Source organism: Cupressus sempervirens, chromosome 4 (genome assembly GCF_028749045.1).
Source record: "Cupressus sempervirens isolate cs-2001-9-10 chromosome 4, ASM2874904v1, whole genome shotgun sequence".
In the NCBI taxonomy this organism is placed as follows: domain Eukaryota; kingdom Viridiplantae; phylum Streptophyta; class Pinopsida; order Cupressales; family Cupressaceae; genus Cupressus; species Cupressus sempervirens.
Genome location: NC_143121.1, coordinates 878,661,246 through 878,682,610, shown reverse-complemented (window position 1 = coordinate 878,682,610; position 21,365 = coordinate 878,661,246). Strand labels below are relative to the sequence as shown.

At 35.6% G+C, this 21,365-nt stretch overlaps 1 pseudogene; it reads left to right on the top strand.

Annotated features, from left to right (window-relative positions):
* Window positions 1–3,693: 3,693 nt before the first annotated feature.
* Window positions 3,694–13,082, top strand: LOC149564197 (uncharacterized; annotated as a pseudogene).
* Window positions 13,083–21,365: the final 8,283 nt, after the last annotated feature.

Here is a 21,365-nt window from a genome sequence, read left to right as displayed (position 1 = left end):
TGCAAATTTTAATATTGTGTAGTAAAATAATTTTCCTATTAGGCCTTCCTACCAATGTACCTATTGGCACTGAGAGTGAGGAGTAACAAAAATCATTAGTGCACAAAAACCTCTTCCATAGTACCCCAACTCAAATAGCCAAGCTCTACATTTGTAACAAATCCACACATCTAGAGGGATACTAACAATTCCACTTGTCCATTTATTCATCCACATACATGTGCAACCAATCTTGAGTCTAATTCATGCATCACAAGCTTGATCCACCAACCAATGCATGTGATCGAAATATAAAAAAATAGTGATGTATTTCATTTGATCTCAATCCACCTCATATTTGTGAGCTTCATTCACCCTAAGGAATAACCTCCACATGGCACCCATTATCTATCTTAAAAATTGAACCTAGATCCACCCTTCAAATCAAGATGACAACCATGTGCAACATCATTACTGGTCTTGTCTGATCCACCAATTGAGAAACCCCAGGTCAAGCAAGCCAAAAACATTTTTGTGGACCTAACATGACACTTTGAATTTCTATAGTGAGTCCATTGTTAGACATTCCCATCCCATAGTGAGTCTAAAGGATGATATGATTTGGATGGTGATATTTCACATTGCATTGGATGACACACAAAACATTCACTAAGGTCCATATATGTAGATATGCAATCATCAATTAATCCATGAGCATATTTGACAATACTCTTCATGTACTTGTGGGTGTCATCATAGGGAAATTATTGTGTAGCTAGTTATTTTGATAACTTACCAATGGGAGGCATTTAAAAAAAAAAAATTATATCAATTCTCCCTTGGTAATTTATCTAAATAAATGGTTGTATAGTCATTTTCGTCATCACAGTCCAAATGTAAGTAGATCTATGGCTTCCTTACCAAGACAAATTTTGGCAATCAGTAACATTTTCATCATAAAACATTTACATTTTTTCCAAATATTAACTATTTTAAATTGACACCCATATGAGTGTCATCAAAAGCATTTGTTCATTCCCTTGATAACTTCAAAACCATGAAATTTAACATATTCTTTTGGTGATTTCATCACTTTTTGAAAAGTAAAGTCCCCTCTCCATTTTCAATTTTGAAATGTACCCCAACTTTGAGAGGCTATATCTCACTCATCTAGGATCCAAATTGGGTGCAATATTTTTTCATTTGGGTTAAATTTTCTTGAACTTTTTAGTGGTGGTGTTATTTTCTAATTTTGACACAGAAAATTTACATGAGTTCTATTTTTTGGTGATTGTAGCTAAGCAATCCTCTATTTTGGAGCTTCAATGGCATTGTTTGATCTCATTCGGGTACATTATTAGGTTCTATCAAATTCAAAACTTCAACACATCTAAGGAGATATGGGACAAACTTCAACAATTGTTTGGTAAGGTGAATGAGGAAGATGCATACAAGATTGATGATAAGATTGTTTCTTTGAATCCTAAGAACTTTGACTCCATTCAAGACATTTCCATTAGAGTCAATGAGTTGAGAACACAACTTAAGGAATGTGGAAATCTCATGAAGGGTGATAAGTTGCCACTAGAGTATGAAACTTTTGTCTCTAGTTACAACACTCATATGACTACCATGGGAAATGCCTTCACAGAACCTAAATTTGAGGATTATTCACACCTTTTAGTGTTGGAGAAAACCAAGTTGGTAGATATGGAAATTATGAAGTTTACAAAGTCTAAGGCATCGATGGCTAATATTGAGAGCTCAAAAAGTCAAGGGGGTGAAAGTTCCAACAAGAGCAAGAACAAGAACAAAGAAGTGGAACAACAAACCATAAGAGGACACACAAAACTCTACCTGCCAACAATAAAAACAAGGAATGTCTTCTCCTAACAAAAACAATAAGGGGAACACTTCTAAAAAGGAAAAGAAAATTTGTGCATATTGGAAGAAGAATGGACATGCAAAAAATTATTGCTATAAGAAAGAAATTGATGAACTAAAGAATCTTATCAAGAAGAATAAAATAAGTCTACCCTCAAGATTGACCACTGCATCCTCTTCTTCATATTCAGATTTTGATAATGAGAAAGATCACAAGGGAAAAGCTCAACTATTAATTTCTACTATTGGGACTCAAAATCGCCTTCCCAATTTGAGTACCATTCCAAGCTTTCAAGCCCTGTAAGAACTTTTTAAATGCATGTGTACCCAGCTCTCCTTTTTAGGCCTAAGAGGTGTTTAATGCTTCTAACACCTTGAATTTAGTATATCCACATGTCCCATGAAGATACATTTCCATTCTGAGTCATTCTATTAAGTTTTGTTTTGAGCAATGTCCAAATCTTCATTTTTGCCTAAGTGTCAAACAACAACAAGAGGCCTAGTTTGCAATTGAATATCATGCATCGAGTTATGTTTCATGACTCACCACTTTGGTAATATTTAGTACACATATCAAAGAACATAGGTTTCAGATTTTGAGACATTTCAATATATTTTGACTAGGTTTTTAATCCCTCATAGTCGATTACTTATTGTTGTTATGCTGATGTAAATTGTTCACAATTCTGGAAGGCCCTATTTGACTTGTTATAACTTTGACCCAGTTGAAAAAAATGAGAAAATTCATTTTTCATTGCATTCTAGAGGTTAGGGACTTGCTGTGTTTCTATTTTGAGGTTATGAGAAGTCCCTTTGATCAGTTTTCAAATGTGATTCCATATGCAATTTGCAAAATTTTACTAGTGTCAATAAGCACAGATTGGTCAGTACCCCTATTCATGATGTCATAACTCTGAATCCATGATAGGTGATATCAAATGGATTGTACTATTGTTTTCTACTTTTAAAATTCTTTAAGTGTGCCAATTTGTAATCCTTGATGAATTTGTTTGCACATTTTACCAGGTCCATTCCATTTGTGAAAACAACTTTTCTACCAATGTTTCTAGTTATGCAAATGTGAGTAGCCCACTTTGACCGCTTTCCAAATGCACCCAATTATTTTTCATGAGCCCTAATCCCAAATTTATACTCTCCTCATGATAGTGAACCAATCTCCCAGATTTCATTCCCCCAAGTATTAGTTTGTCTTGTTTTCAAAGCCAAATATGAATGTGTTTTATGGATTTTTGACTTGTTTGCTTGTAGGCAATTTTGAGAAGGCTATTTTGATAGTCAATATATTTTGATTGAGAATTCATCATGAGATGAGATTTGGTAGTGTGCAAGAATGTGGAATAGAGAATTAGTGTATCATATCCCAAGGCTCGGTTACCTATTTCAGTCAATTTTTAAAGCTAGTCAGAAGACCCCTTGGCAAAAAATTGACAAGTTGCTGGAAGAGGAAAATTGAGTTTTAAAAGTTGAATCAATGATGCAAATTGATTTCAGTTGGTGTTAGGTAATTAATGGAACAATTTGACAATTCAGTTGTTTGAAAATTAAAAAAATTTAGGTAGACCCACTTTGGGGCCCAATTGATTGCATCAGTCTGACAAGAAGCACGAGTATGTGAGCATATTAGACAAAGGAGATGATTTAGGCTTAGAGATGTATGTTGATTGAACATAATGAGAATCAAAAGACTCAAATAAAATGGTTTATATTGAAGAGTGCAATTTTTTCTTTAAAAGATCTCTTAGTAAATCAAGGCAACCTTTTATTTGGTATGCGGATGTACTCTTTGTCCAATGCAGTTTCCTCCAAAAGATGATTTACTTCAAAAAGATTGAGTTAGTCAACCATCTTTGAAAGAAATATGTTTTTGAGACATTGCTAAATTATGGTGTGGAGTGTATATGAGCAATGTTAGTATGCTAATAGAAACCAAATTTAAATAAAGCTTCTACAAACTAAACAAAATTCATAAACTTCAAGATAGACTAAGATGAGCTCTCAATTGAGAATATGAGCCATTAATGGATTCTCTCAATAAGAAGCTCTCTTGTTGAGTAGCTTTATCTAAATTTGGTTTCTATTAGCATACTAACATTGCTCATATACATTTTGGCACGCCCGGCGGGACCCCGCATGGGTCATATTCATTAGCTTTTTTAGTCAAGTTTTGCATGTCATTTGCTGATTTTGGCTAATTTTGCTTGTTTTTGTGATTGGTAGGATTGTATAAATTGGTTTTGTAGGTCCACATGAGCATGAATAAGACAAAGGAACTCATAGTCTATCTCATAGTATTTGCAGATTTTTCAAGCTTATAGGTGGACAAAGCACTTGGAATTCTTCTTCCTCTTCTTGTCTATATTCTTCTTATTCCATCTACTTCTTCTTCTTCTTCTTCTTGGCCATTTTTTTTTTTTAAGGAAGCAAAATCATACAAACTTCTTTTTAGTGCTTAAAATGAACCCCCAAATCATACTTAAATCCATTAAAAAATTAAAAATTTGCAAAAAAGAAAAAATCTTTTAACAAGTGAAACTAAACCAATCTAATCATTTGCATCCTTACAACATCAAGGTTTTCGATGCATTCATGCAAATTTAGGAACACTTCATTTTTGGGAATTTAAAAAGAACTTCAAGCTTCCATTTCAAAAGGCTCAAAATCAACAATAAGTGCACACTAAAATCTAAATCAAGCTCAAAGCATCAATCAAGGATAAAATGAACCTCATTTGAAAATATTTTAAAATTATTTTAAAAATCTCATGAAAACTAAGAGTCCTAAAAATTTTGTTATTTGTTCCAAACAAATGTCTTGTTGCAAAATCTTGAATGTTTCTTAGGTTTTTCATGCATCAAAACAATCTAGGAATATCATTTTTGGGCTTAAAACATGCAAACTAGAACACAAAATCTTGAATGAAAAGCAAAGTCCAAAGAGTCATTCTCACTTTTGAGTCCAAAACAATCTTGAATGATCTAAGGTTAAAACAAAGCACTTCAAAGTTCTTAAAACAACACACAAAATCTCAATCTTGAATGCTCAAAGGAAAAAACTTGAATGTTTAATCACTTGTCTTTGAATGCATGTTGCTAAACACACTCTTGAATGCCATGGATTAAAATCAAATTTTCCTTGAATGCATGATTAAAAGAACAAATCCAATCTTGAATGCCAAGGATCAATTAACCATTTCAATATCAAACACTTCATTTGGAGCTTCTAAAAACTGAACAAAACAAATCTCTTTTCCACATGCAATCTAGGTAAAGTTTGATTTTTGGACATTTAAGAAACTTTGTTAAGTTAAAATACAAATTTGCAAAAATCAATTTGAGTAGTTCCTTGGACTCACCTCTTTTCTAATCACCCATCAAATATTAACCATTGGTTGCAATCTCAGCGCCATTTATGGGGATGGGTCAACTTGAAAAAGGTGTTAAATGTTCAACAATCTAACTCACTCACTTGGCCTTTGAACGTTTGCTTTAACTTTATCAAAATTCTTAAATGATCAAAACTCTAGATTAAATCGATCACACTTCAAGTTTGGGCACTAAAATTGAACAACAACTAACGTGGAGAGCCTCCGGGCGCACGCTTGAAATCGAATCTCACACACTTTTGTTTTGGGCTTAAAACAAACTCACACTCAATCTTGAATGCCTTAAAGAAAATTAATCGATACTTGACGTGGAGGGCCTTCGGGCACGCGAGTTTTCTTTTGTTGAGCCTAACTCTTCTTATTGTTTGCATTCTTCGATCGATTTACTTTTGTTGGCACTTCAAGTTGGAATTGTCTCTTAAACATGAGTGCTTGCAAAGTCTAGATCAGAAAACTTAAGCGTCAGTTGGTAAAAATCAAGCGTTTTTTTTAGCCCAAGATCATCCGAGTCTTCTCTCCCCTTGTCGTCTTTCGAGTCCATCTTGGGTGCATAAGATTAGGATCCAAAATCTTGTCTTAGCTTTTTAGGAGGCCTGCTTGGGGATTTCATCACCCCTTGGGATGACCTCAACTCCAGCATTCCGGCGGAGTATAAAGATCGGGAGGTGAATCCAAAGAAACCTCTCTTGGGATCAAAATTTTGTCACTTCGGCTAAGCCTCAAGGAACTTTATACCCTTGAGAAGTGAAAGAGAAGAAGTGGGTTACCGCTCCTCTCAGCTGTGTGACATCTTTTTGGTTTCATCTACAGATTTGGACCTCACGTACCTTGTGTATATCGAGGACTCCCTAGCTAAACCAAATTTCATCCTTGTAGAAAGCTTCCTAAGATGTTGGTGTGTTTGACGTGCTTGCTCAAAAATTTTGTCTACTTGTTTGTTCATAGCTTTTGAATGAATGTTTTCCAATTTTGGTCAAAATCCTAGAAAAGCAAAAATCTCCCAGCTCAAGGCATACTTAGCGTAGTCACTACCTTATCAGAAAATTATCCAAGCTCCCCCGCTGCAACCAAATCTATCTAGTTCTTTGCCTTAGAACAATCCCAAATCCAAAGACCATCCAAATCATCCCCCTAGCTAGCTAGCAACCCAATCCAAAATCACCCAAGCCTTTAAAGAGTTGTTGTCACTTTGCCAAAATTTGCTATCCAATCAATCCGACCAATCCACCAGCCTCACCAAGGTTATCCCTTTGACAGAGCATTGTCTAGGGTAATCCAGCTTTGTCACTTGTATCCCTCATCACCTTGAGCTAAAGGTTGGGATCCACAAGTGGTCAATCTTGTGTCATGCCATAGGATCACTAGTCTATCCTTAAGTTGCCACAATCACCATGAATCGTGCACATAGGAAAGCAAAACTCTCACTTTTTGATAGCATACCCTTGAAGTCTTCCACCCACAAGAAAGCCAAAAATCTCCAGCCAATCCTCCTTAGGTCTGTCATACAGCTTTGACTCTCCCTAGGAAATCTTTCATCAGCCAATCCAAAATTTGTGCTTAATCCAAATCCAACCATGAGCTTCTATGTTCATCCATATGCAAGACCCCATCCCCATCAAACTCATCATCAAAGAATGAAGTACCAATCCTATCATGATGTGTTTGGTCGCATTGTCCTTGCTCCCACCACCTCCTATTCCAATGATGATGAAAATCTTGTTGACCATGACGGGTATATTGAAAGCCTTGGAAACATTCCCCCAAGCATCCCCCAAAATCCAAGAGTTATTCCAAACTATCTAGTCATGCCATCTGATATTCCAGCTTCCCCTCCATCACCCCATCAACCAAGCTTCCAATCTTCCACCCCCATCACACTAACTATTCCTGTCAATCCACCTCCACCTTCGACACACAAGTCTCCAAGGAATCTCCTAGAGGAAATACAAGAAAAGTTGCCTCCAACAGTCGATAAGCCATGTCATCTAATCCAACCATGTGAAGCAGTCAGTGATGAAGCTTCCCCATCTATAATATCACCTCCATCTCCCATAGCTATCAACCCCATACCATCCATCAAATTGCTTAAAATCCTTCCACTTCCCGCAAGCATCAAAATCCCACCACCTATCAAATCCCTCCAAATCCTATCCACATCGCCTCCAAGCATTTCCCAAATCTCTCATAATGACCCTTATGCATTCATCTTCTACTCACCCATCTCCACTACTGAATCTCCCATCTATCCATCCGCTGCCTTTGAAGAATCAATCCCTTCACCTCCTATCGCACCATCCACTCCAAACCAATCCTATCAAGATCCTACCCAAAAGCATGTTGACATCCCCCAAAGCATAAATAAAGATATCATCATACCATGTCTTCCACCCGTAGTGCAGTCACCATCTCCTCCATCTCCAAAACCTCAAGCCATATCTCCTCCACTACAAGATATGTTGTCATCCCACCAACTACATCAAGATCCTATCCTTCCATCTCCCCCACTCCATGCTTCCATCTTACTAGCTATCCAAGCTATTCCACCATCTATAATCTACCCTCTTGGTTCACTTACATTCATCCACGGTGGCCCTCTCTCAGCAAAAGAATTAAGAACAGTATCTCCCCATTGCAATACACCTAATAAATCACTTCTACTATTTTCTGCAAGCAAAAAGTTTCCTCGGCTTGTTCAAATGCTTAATCGATGGAATTATCAAGGTCAAGGTTTAGGATCACAAGAGCAAGGAATCAAAGAGCCTATTATTGCACAAAAAAATCTAGGATTTCATGGTCTTGGATATGTATCCAAAGGCTCACCATCTAAAGGTGTTGGTACACCACACCCCCAAACCAAGCCTATCTCCAAGCCCACCATGCCAGTCTCCCATCAATCCTTCAAGAAATCTTATGTCATCCCCCCTCCACCATCTTTACAACCCAAAACAACCTACCATATCCCCCCTTCATCCACTAAATCCATTTTGGGTCCCTATGTCCCAAAATCTACCATCCTCCATCCTCCTATCAGCCATCATAAAAATCCTATTCCATCCATTTCTATGCAAGATCAACAAAGGCACATATCAGGGCACATCATCCATCATCATCCCCCTACATGCTCTTTCATATCCTCTCCATCTCACAAAGCTTCTCCTAACCATCTTCCCAAAGCTTACCATAGCAATGTGAATGCCAACTTCAAAATGCATAAAGCTAAAAATCCACATCCTAGGCAATCATATGTCTATTCTAAAAGACATACTCCAAAAAGGAAAAATCCAATCAAAGAATGCAAAACAATGCAAAAGCCTATGAAAAGAAAATCCAAAACCATGTGGATCCCCAAGAAAAAATTTGAAACCCAATGCATAATGGCATCCACCATTGCTAATCCCCCATCTAGTGACTCATGTCACCCATCTCCTAACTCCATCTTGGGTGCCTATATCCCCAAGCATGCTTCCACAAATCCTCCATCATGCCCGCATTTACCATCTATCCCCCATATGCTCTTTTCACACCCGTTCCAACATGTGCCAATTTTTCTCTTGCAAGCATCCCCATCTCATGCTCCTTTCCAGCATTTTCATCCCTCCATCTCCTACCATCAATCCCATCTAATCCGATCTATTGCATAAATCACACATCCGGTGTACCAACAACTAGCAACAAAATTGAACATTCCAATAGCTAGTGAAAAATCCCAAAAAAGCCAAAATAGCTAAAGAAAGCCAAAATCATTCCAGCTAAGTCCAAAGTCAAAAAGCCAAAAAAGAAAAGAAAAATAAAGCATCCACTGGTGAAGACTTGGCAATTCAAGTGCCTTGGACAAGTATCATGATGAAAACTTGGCAAACAAGCGTCATGCGTAATCCCGCCATCCCCAGCTTAGCCTATCACCCTCATGCTTTTGGTCATCTCTTGACATCCAACTCCATCTTCCAATCTATCCACCTATCCTCCACCCTCCATCTTCCATCTCACACCATCCACTAATCTCCTGCAACTTCAGCCAATCATCCCAGCTATCATCCATCTCCCTAGCCCCTTAAGCTTTTTCCATCCTAGCTTCAATCCTATCACATCCATCATAAGACCTCCTTTTGCATGTTATCTTCTGATTGGGGGCACTATATTCCTTGGAGATCTTTTCTTGTCCATCCTCCCTTTTCATTGGTATCTAGCTCTAGGCTATCCTCATGCAAACCCAATGTCATCTCTTTATATCCATCATAATCCTAGCTATCTAGCATCCTATCCATCCATCTCATCCTACTCCTCTAGCTATCCTCGGTCACATAATCTCTCATCATCATTGGATGCATCCTACCAAATCCATATCTTTTGCTATCACCCCACCCTTAGCTTTCGCATCTTGCACAACATCGAACCATCCCGCTATCCTATCATCCTGAGCTTTTGCCTGCTTGTAACTATCTTGGTTCGTTAGCTTGTACCATATCTTGATTAGCCCACTTGTAAATATCTTGGTTTGTCAACTTGTACATCCTCTTTAGCTTAGTACCATTGTATCTATCTAGCGTTCGTGTCAGTTCTTCCTTGATCAACATCTTGCACCCATATCACATCTTGGTTAGCTATTCCAATGCATCCTTTAGCTAGATTTCCTATCACCAAAGTGTTATCTTTCTTAGTTCAGCTTGCCAGACGCATCACTCATCCAAATCCACCAGCTTAAGTGCACTCCGATAGGTCCTTGCAGGATATAGCTTTCCTCATGTCTAATCTTGGTCTGTTAGTACCTCGTCCTACCCATCTCGTTGGCAAACGATTCTCTTTTGGATTTTCACTTTCTTTTGATTTGGAATCTTCCCTATTGGGTCTTGAAATATCTTTTCCAAGCAATCTCCTTGTTCCCTCCTCAAGGTTGCCATGATCTTCCATATCATGGTATACTATGAATGGGGCAATCAGAGCATAAGGTCTTGATCATGTCTTTTGCTTGTTTTCTTTTTTGCTTATGGGTTACCTAGTGTCGTTTCCACACTGCTTCCTTTGGGATTCATGTGTGATACTGGGGCAATCCTTGCATGTTTGTTTTGAGTCAATTTGTCAGTCCTCTGGATAGTTGGTCAAAAGGCCTTGATGTTCTTGGTAACCTTGGCAATTAACCAACAGTCCTATAGCAAATCTAGTGCTCAACTACGTGGTGGTACTTCTCTTTGAAGTATCTCCCCCGCTCAAAAAGCTTCAATGGTTTTCCTTCATCTCCATTATCCCCCATCCATATCCAGCATCTGTCTCTCCTACCCCAGATTATTCATTAGTATCTCTTTGAATCACTCCTCACCTTTAGCTTTAGGGATCCACAATCCTATTGTTAGGGATCCGCCAATCCAAATCAATCCACCAAGCCTCATCTTTCGAGATCCACAATCCTAGTCCTAGGGATCTCTGAAACCCATCTTCCACCAATCTGACTCTTTGAAATCCTCTTGCATCAGCTTTATAATCCCCTCATCCATCTCCCTATCCTGGATTCCTTTTTATAGCACTCTACTCCTTCATCCTCCATCTTCCCTAAAGTCTTAAGCTTGCTTCCTCTTCTGCATCTGATTCTCCTTTATCATTCTCCCATAGTGAGAGTTTGAGCTAATTCAGCCCCTTCTCTTTGCCAATCTGAGTTTCCTTGCTCATCTGAGATTCTTGTACTTTTCAAGAATCCATCGAGCCTCGCTTTCTCTCCCTGCTACTTTCTTGAGGGGGCATCTCACAGTCCATTCTCTCCTCTTCTGCTCTAGCCTTGGGCATCTTATTTTCTTATCTTTGATGCCATGCCACTTGCGGCATCACATCAAAGAGGGGCAAAATGTAGACACCTAAAAACCTTTAGAAAATAAATTATTTTTATTTTTTGAAAAAGTCATGATGACATCATCATTTATTAATTAATTAATTATTTAATTAATTAATTAATTTTTATGCCATTAAATCCCTTTATCTTAATTAAAAATATTTAATTAAGGAATTCCTCCCAAAAATGTTTAAATCTTATTTAAATATTATTTCTTTATTTATTAATTATTTAATTAATAAATTGACCAAAAAACCCAAAATAAATAAAAAATTTATTTTTTGCCCAAAACTTGGCCAATTTCCTTAAGACCACTAACCTCTTCCAAAATCTTCTAATCCTTCTTTAATTTTGATTAAAGGCTAATCCCATCATTTCCTACCCCTAATCCCAACTCAAAATGTTTAATTAAGATTAAATATTAATCCTCATGTTTATTAAAAAAGTTTTAATAAATATCTCCTCAACCCAAACCCTTGAAATAAATAAAACTTTATTTATTTCCTAAAAATCTAATTTATCCTCATCCTAAGAAGTTCTAGACTCTTCTAGAAAGTCTTCATCCTCATCCTAGGAAATTCTAGACTCTTCTACAAAGTATTCATCCTCATCCAAAGTCTAGACTCTTCTAGAAGATGTCTTTAAAACCTAATCCTAATCCCCTCCTAACCTTGTCACATTTTCTAAACATGAGTTAAAACTTCATAACCCAAGCCAAAGTTAACAAATATCTCCTCCTTCACCCACCCTCATTAAATGCCATCCACTTGCCTATCCCTAAGCTAATCCTAAACCATCCTAATCCATCCTCTAATCATTTGCACAAGCCTAAGCAAGCTTAAAACCCTCCTAATCAGGTCCAAGTCAAAATTGCTCTCATCACCCTCAAAATATCTCAACCATAAAACTTTATGAAGTCCACTAGGCCATAAATGACTCTTCCAAGCCCTTTTATTGCTCTTACAAGTCATTATGAGGGTCTTTATGAAGATTTTATCCCTTGAGCCTCCTTTGTTGACTCATCCTTCCCCTTTCCTCCATCCTCTCAACATGTGACATGTGTCACTCTTTGATTGTCTATAAAGAAGCACAATCCATGTGCTCTCATCTCATGCAATCTGAGCCCTCCATAAGCTTTTTCCCATCCTTGCATCTTAGCCTTCAATCCCTCAAGCCTCTTGCCTATAAATTGGATCCTTCCCCTTTTCAAAATAACACAATCCATGAAGTAAAGTTATAATGCTATTTTGAGAGCCAAATCCATACTAAAGCCATCTATCCACACCAAAAATCCACAATCATCCATTGAAGCCTTTGGAAGCATATTGAGCATACATCCTATCCATTTAGATAAAGCTACTCAACAAGAGAGCTTCTTATTGAGAGAGTCCGTTAATGGCTCATATTCTCAATTGAGAGCTCATCTTAGTCTATCTTGAAGTTTATGAATTTTGTTTAGTTTGTAGAAGCTTTATTTAAATTTGGTTTCTATTAGCATAATAACATTGCTCATATACATGGAGTATGACAAGAATTGGATATATGGCAAAATACATCATGAAATCAATCACTTTTACAATGCCCATTATCTATAGGAAGTGTATATTGATGTGTTTTCCCAAATTGATGAGAAAATGAAAGAAGCAATTTAGGCTGATTCTACATGATATGCCCATGACATTGAAGTTATTGGTGTGAGGGTGACAAAAACAAAAATACCAGTGAGCATTGCTCAAAGTTATGAACAAATGGGGGAAGAACATACAATTTTTTTTAATATCAATTGAAACGCAAAAGAAAATGTTTGTAACAAGAAGCTAGAAAAAACTTGCATGTTAGCAAGATTTTAATGGAGCAAATAATGATGATGAAAGAGAGTATAAATTTCAAAGAATAGCTTGAGAATGGAATGTACTTGGGTCATGAAAAAGTCATGTAGATTCCAACTATTATAGCATCTTGAAGGAAGTTGAAGCAAACAAACTAAAATCAAACTAATAAGATAACTAATGTACCATGTGGTATAAAGGCTAAAGTGTTGGCAGTGATGTCAATGATATTGTGCTCCTAGATGTCACCCCACTATCAATTGGGTTGGAAACTCTTGGTGGTACAATGACAAATTTTAGTCGACAGAATACCACTCTACCCACTTTAAAGTCTAAGCTATTTTATGTAGCTACTGATGGTCAAACAAGAGTTCAAAATCATCCTCCATCAAAGCATCAACCCACAACAATTGTAAGGGGACTCCTAATGAAGGGGAATGATATAGAAGGCACGCTCATTGTAGAAACTATATACTTTGAAGAAGATATGTCTAGTAAGGAAGAAACAATTTTGATTATTGAGGAGATCACTTGTAGACTAGCCGTCAAAAGCAGATGAACCTCTTAATTCACATCAAATGCTTGCTAAAACATGAGCATTATCTGAATATCCTTTAATTAGCCAAGTGTAAGGTGTGTGTAGGGGTCTCTTAGATAGGAGGGACACATATCTTGAATAAAGTGAAATGGAATGGTGGAGTGTGATTAGGTAGAGAGGACCAGCAGATAATTTGAGAATCTCAAAATGTCACCTTTACTAGAGAAAGAAAACCACACTGTTAATGAGGACTTGTCATTTGATGCCTTGGTAGGATTGAGGACTTTTTCAGTGATTAAAACCATATGCTTGCCATGAATGGCCATTGGTGATGCACTAGTTAATAAAAATTTGGTATCCCAATCTGCTACTTAAAATCTTCATAGGTGAAATTGTAGTTGCAAGCTGAGTAGAGGTTTTCCATCTGACAAGAATATTGACAGATGTGGTCTATCCCTTAATGATATTTTTTGCAGCCTCTAACGCCATGTTGTGAGTAAAAGAAAACTAAAAGGTAATAATCCCACATTGGTAAAGTGTGGAGGTTTTTCAATGTTAAAATACTTTCTATGACAAACCTTGAGTGTCTTAAAGACACAAATCTTTTGGCGAGCCAAGTTAAACTAGCATGGGCCCCACATGACTAGCCTATTGAAGACATAGCAAAATTTTGAATGACATGGTAGTTGACTAGATAGTGAACAGTCTAGTTTGACCAAATGAATCATGCCACATGGCAACCAAGAATGAATTTTGTAATGACAAGTGGTAGGGTGACCCAGCTTAACATGCTTCTTGAGGTGATGACATGGTAGATAGTGCCATGTGTCATGACATCACTATGTCATGATGATGTGGCACCATGCTAAGGTGCCATGTGACATCTTGACCAATCACATGGCAGGATGACATGGCACAATGATGAGGCAATGATGAGGTGGATGACATGTTTTAAGGTGCAACTTGTCATGATGGCACGGTACCATGCTAAGTGGGATGGTGACATAGCTATTGGTAATGCGGTCACCAAATGGCATGATAGGGACCAATGAGATAGTGACATGTGGCACTCAGGTGGTGGGTGTCAGGTGACTATGCAAAGATAGGCTAATAAGAGTGTGACACATGTCACAACTCAGTCAAACCCTATTGACCCAAATGGAAAATGAGGAAAAATTCAAAAATGATTTTTTTTTTATTATTTTATTATTTTGTCCAAAAAATCAAGTGTAGGGCTTTAAAAATCAAAAGGATTATAAGCTAAAGTTTTAACTTTAGGATATTTAAAATTTTTGAAAATTGAAATGTATATTTTAGACCTAGTCCAGGAGCCTACTTTTCATTTTGAGATTCTAGGCATTTTTGTTAAGAAAGTATAACACTACTATATATTGTCAGAATCACAAGAGAACAAAATTTCTATTTTTGGATTTTTTTTTTGCACAAGAAGCCACCTCTTCAAGTTATGCTAGGATTTGTCTCAAGTGTCCATTTTTCAGTTTCATTTAGTTGGGGCAATTCAGATTTGATTTCTGTTGAAATGGTCAACTGAATGAATATAAGAGATAATATGAATGTAGTTAGGGGTGAATTTTGTCACCTCCAAGTTAAATGGAAATTTTATTAGCATTTTAGATATTTTTGTAACACAAGGGTTTTAATCATTGAAGAAGAGATATTTCATGTTTGTTACATAATAATGATGAAAATCATATCAAATTTCAGTTATAGAAAGATGAGAGATGATTTACAACAATAGGTAATGAAGATTAAAGTGGACACATGTCACTTCTAGATTAGATCTAGGATTTCATTCCTTTCCAATATTTTTCTCTTTTTGATTCATTGCAAGGGTTGGTTATAGTTTGTCTATGAGACCACATTGTTGGATCTAGAGCTATGTTTCCACCATTTTCTTCAGCAATTTCCATTTTAATGAACAAAAAGAAATAAGAACATAGATAGTTTTGATCTATTAGGTAGTTTTACATTTCAATTTCATGCATCTTATTATATTTGTTTCAAAGAAATGAATAAAAATGTAGTAGCAAGTTAATCTTTATTTTGATATCTTGACTTCCATTCGTGCTATTTGTGATCTTTGGTGTTTTGTTAACAAAGAGTATGGAATTTAGTTACAATATATTGGTTGTATATGTTGATTTATTTTTCTTATGACTCAAGGAGTTATGTAAATGCTTGATTCATCATTATAGGATTGTAGATGTCATGAATGGATAGGTCGAGTATGAGATTTAGAAAGATACAGATGTCTAATTCACAAGGTGAATAAATAGATTAGGAAGTCCTGATGTATGGGATATGTTAATGACTTTTAGAGATGTGTGTTAGGGGTTTATGGGATTTCCCAATCGATAAGGCACTAATAAACTATAGGATTAGAGTGTTATGTTGTTCATATCATTTTTTTGTTGAAATCAACATCATTAATCAAATATCATTTCCTTTAATCTTGAAGGAATTGAAAAGGATGCCCTCACTTAGCTTATCAATTTCCTAGGTCATGTCATTAGCTATTTCATGCCTATGATCTTTGCATAAGTGTTAGAAGATTAAGGGTATAATTTGCTTTGTTAGATTAAAGTGTATTTTTTAGAATTGGTACCATATAAGTGAACTTGAGGTCCACCCAAAAAGTTTTTACAGAGCCTAAAGTAGAAGAAGGGTCTAGCCTTATAGTTGGCCCAGTGTCTCAAAGGGTATGTTGAAAATGGAAAGTAGTTGCCCCTAGATGTATTTTTTTTTATCATTGGGGTAATTTGAAACTATAATGTTTCAAAACACCAATAACTACTTCAACTCATGATTCAGGGAGATGGTTTCTAGATTCATGGGCTTCTCATCATATGGCATCTTCACATTCTATGTTTTCATCATCTGATCCTTTTCATACTCCACCTATTTTTATGGGTAATCATACTTACATGAAATTGATTGTGAAAGGAAATATTGATAAGGGGGATGTATACTTCAAATATGTGTTGTGGATACCTCACCTAAGTCGCAACCTTCTTTCCATCTATCATCTCACTTGTGTGGATAGAAGGATGATTATGGAATTTACACTTGATTCAGTGTTTATCAGAGAATTGAAGACTAGAGAGATCATTTCTATAGGGGTGGTTGATCATGCATCTCAACTATACTACTTTGTAGACTTTGGTCATGATGATGACAATGATTCTTTTGCACTTTCTTCAAAAAATTTTGATCAAACTTCTAGTGTAGATTCAGATTTAAGGAGGAATTAGACTACCTAAAATTGGGTATTTTTACATGTGAACAAGTTCTTGAGCCTTCCATTTCTTCTCCTCCTATTGAGGTTTTATCTATTTTTGTTCTTGGTGATGATTGTAGAGATTACTTATTATCAATCATTTTATGTTTGTTTGTGGAATCCTATATTACAAATTTTGGAGATACTATTGATGACATTCATCTTCTCTTTGTAGAAGATGGTCCTTCTTAATTTTTTGCAAGGGAACACTTTGACCCTCTTCTTCATTCTCTACTTGATCATTATTTCAAGGTTGATATAATGGTTGATACTTTGATACAAGGGTTGGACAAGGTCACTTTATCTTTAGAGGAGAGACTTGAGTATTTGATAAATGTTTTACATTTTTCCATAGTTGAATCTTCCTTGTGTTTTTCAATAGAGCGGAATAGTACACATGATTTGGAGGATGCACTTTGTAGTACTGAAATGGGGACACTTGAGCATCTTTCAAAGATTCCAGACATTTTGAGGTTTCTTCCTATAGAAGGGGAAGGCTTCATTGGAACACCTTTGGTTTTGTTTCTTCCTAAGGGAAGGAATGTTTTTCTAACTCATGGCACAATTTCTACATCAAACCCAGAACATCTACCCTAGATGTACATTCTACATTAGGGAGGGGCTACTTGGTCTCTCTTTCTCTTCTTCTCTCTTATTAGGGGGATATTTTCCTCACACGACGTATTCTTCTCTCTCATTTTATCTTATTAGACTTATCTCTTTTTTTGGAGGGTTCTTTTTCCCATGTGGTTCTCCCTCTTTCTCCACTTTATGAGAGATTTCTTTGCATCTTCTTTGCACTTGCATTTTTACATGGGTACCTAACATGGCCTAGTAGGTGGGATTGATCTTGTATTATTATCTAGTTTTTGTGAGCTTAAGTGCATTCCCATAACTTGCACTTAAGGGGGTGTTGGTGTAAATAGGTATTTACTATTTACACTTTAATTATGTTTACTTATGTTAATGCATATTGATATTATTTATCATGTAGACACCTAGAAGTTTGCATATTCATATCAATTGTTAGTTTGTATTTTATTTTGGTGTATGTTTTATACTATAGCTCTCTATGAGATACACCTATGTATTCTTATCCTCTCAATTTTAGAAAAACTTTCATGCAAAATGGAGGATAATCCATCTTTAGTGGACATGTGCTTAGTTGTTATGCTTACTAGTTACATAACTCCTACTCATCTTGATTTCCTTTATAAATATGCACTTCTATGATGTACTAATTCAATTATCTAAAATCTTATCATTTGATCATTATTCAGATTCTCATTTGATCATCTCTTGTCTCTCTTTTTCTATCTCTTGTGCTTCTAGATCTTGACATTACATTATTTCCTTAGGAAAATTCTTATAGGGTAATAGCTAAAATAATCAATGGCACAGTTCTAAGTGATGAGATGTCTTATTTGACTATCAGGGAAAAAGGCTTATCAAAAAATTCAATCTCTTATCAAAGAGGAATTTTATGTGTAAATTTTCTACAAGGATGAAATGATGTAATGATGATTATTGGATCTAGGTTTTATGGTTTCAAACATACTTAAGAAAAAGAGGAAGTCAAGGAAGGGGTTGTTGATTATGGGGGAGTAAACTAGATGCTGAGAGGGGGTGAATCAAAATCTATGATAATTTATACATTTTCATAGATTCACCCACATTCAATAATAACTTATGCATGCAAATGTATAAATGTAAATTTTTTGTAACTCGTAAATCAATTCAATCATATGCATGAAAGTAATAACACATAAGACAATATTTGTTACCCATAAACCCTCCAAGGTGAAGGTAAAGTTGGGTGGGGATGACACCTAAAAATCTTCACTATTGCAGTAGTAAATTCAACAAGTTAAGGTTAAAATGTTTGACCATTAATAAATGATCTACTCTATGAGGTGTTTGGACTATTAAAGACTTAAGAAACTATTAGGTTTCACCTTTTTAGAGGTGTTGATGTTTTAAAGCTACTAGGTTGCAAAATACCCAATACCAAGATGCAGAAGACATAACTTAGTCTAAAGATTAGCCAATTTTTCTATTCAATTGAATTCATCTCAGATCTAGACCAACTTCAATAGAATCACAAAGACTCTCTACACTTTAAGCTTTGCAGGCCAATGCAGGTGCACCTTATGGATGAAAATGACTAGTTGTTTGATAATATTTTTTCGGATTTCCTTCACTCATTCTCTTCTTTTTAGATCTATCCCATAAAATAGAAAATGGTCAATAATCTTCTAGATTTTTAATGAACTCCTTGATTATAGTAGCCAACTATAACTTAGACAAAAGCTATTACAAATAAGTAATGACCAATAATTTGATTCTTCATCATAGAAAGTAAATATTGATTTTATTTAAATGTGCTTTGTGCAACCATATGAACTTATCAATTTGCATCTAAATTGATGATCAATGCCTTATCCATTTATATACAAAGTCACACTAGTAAATAATTGACCTATTTAATTTACTTGCAATTAAATTCATCAATTGTTAACCCTACACTCCATTCTTATGATATCCTTCTCATATGCCTAGAAACCCTATAAATTTATGGAAGAATTTACTTAATTTCCTGAATTAAAAGTAAAAATAAATTGACATACAACCTATCCATACTGTATTAAATTACATGAACTTTTCTCATTCAATCCCAAAATAACAAGCATATGAAAATTTAGAGATAATTTAGAGACATAGATATTCAAAACTCCCTCTTTGTATTAATATTCTTTAAAAATGATACATCACTAGTGTAAACTCAAGAATAACTCAAGATATGACAAAAACTATCATTCAAGATTCAATTGTATATTCTCAGATTTGCAAAATTGAAACAACACATAAAATTGAGACAAGATTGGACTGACTGCAAATAGCATAAACACTACAATTACATAGACTTCAGACCCTCACTCCACATCTTTGAAATCCTTTTATAGGAAGGATTAAAACAAGCTTTAGATGGGAGGACACATGTCAAAAAGAAAATACAAAGATATTTCATACTGTTACATTACAAACATTCTTTGCATTTTGAACACAATATAGGATGTAGTTGCAAAATTGGCAGGTGGCTCTTTTTGTAGGTATCTTTAGCATATTTTTGTTTGTGTTTAGCTATATGTCACTTTCCTTGCCTTTTTTCTACTCTTTTTACTCTACCATTCCATTGTAGTACTTCAACTTCTTTGTGTTGGGATAGTTTTGATTTCCCTAACTGCTTCCCAAATGTATATCTCCCTTTTTGTGGGCTAGTTAGTGCCTTTAACTTCATCTAAATGTTTTGTTTACTTATTCCACCTAGAATCAGTTATGGCCCTTGATTCTAATGAAAATTTATTCAATTCTATTTCAACCTTGAATAATAAATCAATTAAGTTATTAAAAGGGATATCACTATCATCTTCAAAAATAGATACTGTGCCTACTTGAGTTAGCAGTGTACTAAAACAATCTAACCATTCTTTATAGTCCTTTAGTTTATTGTCAGCATCCAAAATTGGAGGAATGTAGGGCTCAATCCCCCATGATAAGATTTCATTTACCTTATATAATTTGCAACTTGCTAGTAAAGAAGCCTATTATTTCTCTCACTATCTCCATACCTTTCTTTACTGTGGTGATCTAATTTTTTTTAACTTGGCTTCCTTTCCATTAACATGATCAACCTTTCTAGAAATTGAGTGTATGGCCCCCATAGGGTAAAAGTGGGTGATAGCCATGCAAGCGTTTCATTCAAAACATGCCTAGCATCTTGTAAAGAAATATATAGAGCATGAGCTTGATTAAAAAATGTTTTTCAAAGTATCTACTATGTTGCCTATCATGCTTTTCAAGACAATTGTCCTTACCTCAAAACCTTGCTATGGAGATGGACAATTAATTCTCATCCTTCTAGGCTTGGTTTCCTTTCTCTCCAACTCTTCAATCTGACTAGGCTTGGTTTCCTTGAGTATGATATTCATTTTGAAGCAGATGTCTATTTACAAGGTGAAAGATAGATTAGGGATCTTGATGTAGGAGTTATGTAAAAAATTTCAATGAGATGTATGATTGCAATTCACTCAATTTCCCAATAAATAAGACACTGATCAGATATAGGATCATTAGGTTTTGTTGCTCATACTTGGGTCTTGCTATTATCAACATAATAAATCAATTTTTGCTTTTATGTTGAAAGTTATTCAAAGTTTAACCCTCACTTAGCTTACTAGTTTCATGAGTTATGTCCTTAGCTATTTCATAGTTAAGTGTAGAAGATTTAGGGGTTTCATCTATTATTATAGATCTTGATTATGCTCATTGCACTAGTCACATAATCAGATCTTAAGAGGTTCACCTGCCTAGGTTTTGTAGAGCCTGAAGTAGAAGAAGGATCTAGCCTTATAGTTGGCCCAGTGTCTGAAATGGCATGTTGAAAATGGGAGTTAGCTGCCCCTAGACATGTCTTGTTCTCATTAGGGTAATTGCAAACCTACAACATTTTCAAACACCAACAGGATGATCAAAAGACCAAACACTTCAAAACACAGACCCACGATGCTATGATTATATGAGATATCATAAGATTAGGAGACTCAACATTTTACCTT